The sequence below is a fragment of the Miscanthus floridulus genome, chromosome 9 (assembly GCF_019320115.1).
Source record: "Miscanthus floridulus cultivar M001 chromosome 9, ASM1932011v1, whole genome shotgun sequence".
NCBI classification, from domain to species: Eukaryota; Viridiplantae; Streptophyta; class Magnoliopsida; order Poales; family Poaceae; genus Miscanthus; species Miscanthus floridulus.
Genome location: NC_089588.1, coordinates 43,853,474 through 43,857,838, shown reverse-complemented (window position 1 = coordinate 43,857,838; position 4,365 = coordinate 43,853,474).

Here is a 4,365-nt window from a genome sequence, read left to right as displayed (position 1 = left end):
TGTTGAGGGGTGGAAGAGCCGAGGGAAGGTGCTAGGGTATTCATACACCACATTGGAGCTCTCCATATGCATAGGGCTTAATAGATCACTTGGTGACAAGCATAGGTGCTTTGTGATGTGCTTAGTTTAGCTAGACCATGCTCATATGCGCTTGCTCTAGGTTTAGACCTAGAGTTTAGTGAGGTTTGCACACCTCTTGACACTCGGTGCTTGCGCGCACCATTGTTGTACTCAGCGGGGCTTGTAGTCTTGCGAGACCACACCAACCCCATTTCTGGTGTGGCCGCCACCATGTACCGAAGGGAACAAGGCCCGCGGCATTTCGGCCAAAAGCTTGATAATGAAGATAGCAGGGAGCGGTCCGGGAGAGGCTTGCCGGAAGGCACACTGGATACCCACTTGCATGTGGGGAAGGCCCAGGGCTATCCACAGAGATACCCGACCGGGAGCTTGGCCCTTGTGAGGGGCTCCAACGAGGACTAGGGAAAGCTTCCACGCTTTTCAATACCTAGGTAAAAATACTGGAGTCATCGATGGGAGTTTGCATCTCTACCTCACTTAAGCTTCCACATTTACATTGTGTAACTTGGTTGTGTGCTTTACCTTTCCTAGCTTAGTTCATAGGCTAGTTGATAAGATTGGAACCTAGGTTGCATAACTCTTTTGCGGTAGAGATAGCAACACACCTAGCAAAACCGAAGTTGCACATTTAGATAGCTTACTTTATTGCAAAGGTTTTGCTAAGGTTGAAACTAGAGGCCATAGTTAGAAAATAGATTTTAAGTTGCCTAATTCACCCCCCTCTTAGGCGTCATGGTCCTGACACAAGATCTCTCCCACAACCGGCCACCCCTCTATTGATAGAGAGGTGAGAAGAACTAGCCGTTTGGGAGGGCTGATGGGCTCTCTGCGTGGCTGGCAGTCCAACCGCCAGAGGCCCACATGGCAGCCCCAGCCCGCCAACGGCTCTCTTCAAATGGTCAAAAGGCCCAATAGGCACCTAGGCCTGGCGGTTCAACCACCACCACGGTCCATCATGTCTTGAGCCTCTAGCTTGCCCTTCACCATTGCCTCGGTCCATCGGCGCTAAGCCCTCTACTCGCACTTCACTGCCTCAATAGTCTGTCGTGTCCCAAGTCTCTAGCTTGCCCTTCACCATCGTAGATGCAAGTCTTCCTTCATGATTCCTGCGCTCCGCATCTCTATCTTGCTCCCAGAGGATACGTTCCTGTTTGGCTTCGTCTTCAAGGCGCTTGTGATGAATTTCTTCTTCCCAGCGCTAGCGGTCAGCCTCGTAACGCTCGAGGGCCTCCTTGCGATGGGTGGCACGATTATGTCGGGCTTGCCTATGCCTATTCTTCTTGAGTTGCACAGCTTTGTCTGTCTCTAATTTTGCATCTAGGGCAGGAATATCATCGAAGATGTCCTCCAGTGGCTCGTCATCTGAGTTAACATCTGGATGCTGTGGAGGTTGCGGGAGCGTAAAGGCTTCCTAACTATGGATATAGCAGATGGTGCTATTGGTGCCAGATTCAGCAGTCGAAGCCCTTGAAAGAATTTCAGTAGAGCCTTCCTCCTCGAGGGTGGGGAGTGTGGTGTTGACTTGGAATGGTAACTACCTCATCATGCCAGCTCACTGTGATGAATTCTCCATGAAGGAGGCAGAGAGAGAGAGATTTGTTTAAAGAGCAATGCTCTATTTCCTTCTTGACTAGAAATAATTATAATGCGCCTATATTTATAGTCCCGATTAGACTTTCACACCAAGAAAGCTACGAAGGAGTCGTTATACATTTGGACACCTTTTTCTTAAAGCAAAACTTCCTTCTTTCCTAAAAAATCACAATTCCTTTTCCTAAACAAATCTCTACTTAATATTCCTATTTTCCCCCTAAATCTCCTAAATTTCCTAATTCACCTAAAACTCGGGATAACGTGGAGGCGGAGGGGCGCCCCCCTGGTTGCCACGCCGTCCTCTGGCGCACGTGGGGCGCCCCCAGCCTGTGTTGTCGCCGGGTCTTGGGCTCCGGTCGGCCTGCTAAGCCCGCTGAGGGGGGGCCTACTTGGGACCGTGACACTTTACTACCATTCCAATTCCTTCATGTTAGATTATCTTTTGTTAAAATAACCCCTTTTTTAGGAACCACATGAAGATTTTGTTTTTAGGGGTATTTTCATTTGCCATATCTCCTGCGTGACTTTGATACCATTGCTGACAAGGAACTTATACATAGAATTCATAGAAAAGGACCCATTTTTATGTAAACCCCTAACAAACTTATCGAGCAAATTGTTCAACGTGACATGCATAATATTAGCAACTAGGTTATGCCATTCTATTAATTTTATCCCCACCAAAGCCCTTCTGAAAGACACATTTAGAGGATCAGATTGCATAACCTCAGCTACCATTGCCTGCATTTTGTGCACCATATTGTATAGGTTTGGATAACGGGTTTTAAAAGCCTGATGCCCCATCCATTTGTCTTTCCAAAACATGATTTGAGTTCCGTTATTTAATCTAAACCAACCCAGGTTTATGAACTGATCTTTGACACTCATAAGGCCTGCCCAAAAATGGCAATCCCCTGCTTTCTTTTCAACTTGGCTTAACATTTTATTTTTCAGGTATTTGTTTTTTAGCAAATCCTGCCACATGCCTTCTTCATTACATAACTTAAACAACCATTTACTCAGCAAACATTTGCTTTACAACTGGCATGGCTTTATAATTGGATAGTAATGCTAAGACCTAAGCATAGACATTTATAAATATGCAGTCACTGCCAGCATCACCACGGTGCAAGCATCTAACATGTGGCATATCACACCAACAAATACATATTAGAAATTATGAGACAACCACATATCATCAATGTCCTAATATTACTGATAGCATGGTTTGGATGGCCACTATAGCCTTATGCTTCTGTTTAAACAAACCATTGAATACACTAAAACCATTGGTCACACCAATAGATTACATATACACATAAACAGCTGGCTGCAAATGGTAGAGGAAAAACAATGTGACCTTCATCCTTGTTGATTAGATATCTTTGACTGCCTTGTAAACAGAAAGGGCATTAGAGACAAGCTCTTATCAAACATGACAGACACTAAGATGGAAACTATTCAATTCCTTTTCTGTTAGACCATGTTAATAACCTTAAGTGGATTTGACGGCTCAAGACCCATAGTAAAACAACAATTTCTGATGTATCAAACATATCAAAAGTGGAAGAGTTATGAAAGTGAGAAGACCATCATGCCAAAAGTGAGAAAAGGTGCATAATGGAGTACACTGAAATACATTTGGTAATTGTTGTATAAAGCAACAAAAAACATGTCATGACACTACCTTTCTAAACATAAATGACCTCATTTGATGCATGACATACAAAAGCCAAAGCAAGAACATGTCTCAATTCTCCATGAAGTTGTTTCTCTAAATTTAAAGATATCATTTGACAAAGACAGTAGGCCGCAAGCCTCTATAAATAAATAAAAATACATCATTTGAAAATTCCTTTTGTAGTAGCCAAGCATCTCTGCTTCCTTGTGGTCACATGAGCTGCCACCATAGGGATGGGTTCGGGGTCGAGGGGAGGGATGGGGATGGGATTGGTGGATAGGAGGGGGTAGATAGAAGAAATCATTCACGATTGAGGTGGAACAAATCACAAAAGGGACAGAGGCGCATGGTTTTAGCACTCTTGCTAGCTTCAAATGTGGTTTTCTATTCTGTAACAACAACTAGTTTAATACCTAAAAATTCATAACTAATTTCTTTTAATTCAAACAAATGTGGAAGTAGCAGGATTTAAAAAAAAATACTTTATATGTGTTTGTGATCTATTCAGATTTATTTGAAGAATTATTTCTTTTTCTATTCCTTTATTGCTTGTGGTCATGCTCATTACTTATTTAAAACAAATAACATTCAAATATCACCACATAGAGCACCAACAGATAGATAACCATTTTACACGAAAACCGGTACTAGTTTCATATTTTTCTAATTTAAATAAATTGTTTTTTGAGATTAAACTATATTTTTATTTTTAAAAAATAGAAAACCATCTTTCAAACCAGTCAGATGACCGAATTTATTCGGTTTTGTAGTCCAGGTTGAAAATTAGACTGTCGCTCACATGTACATTTATAAAACAAGAAGATCAAAGTAAAGTATAATGGTAGGATGAAAACTTATAGAATACAAGTGGATATGATATGGCTATGAGTACTTGTATTTATTTTTTTATAAATTCAAAATGATAAGGATAGTGTCAAATGTATCGAGTATTGATTTTCACCCTACATGTGTATCAAATATCTAACTCTGAGTATTTAGATTCAAATATG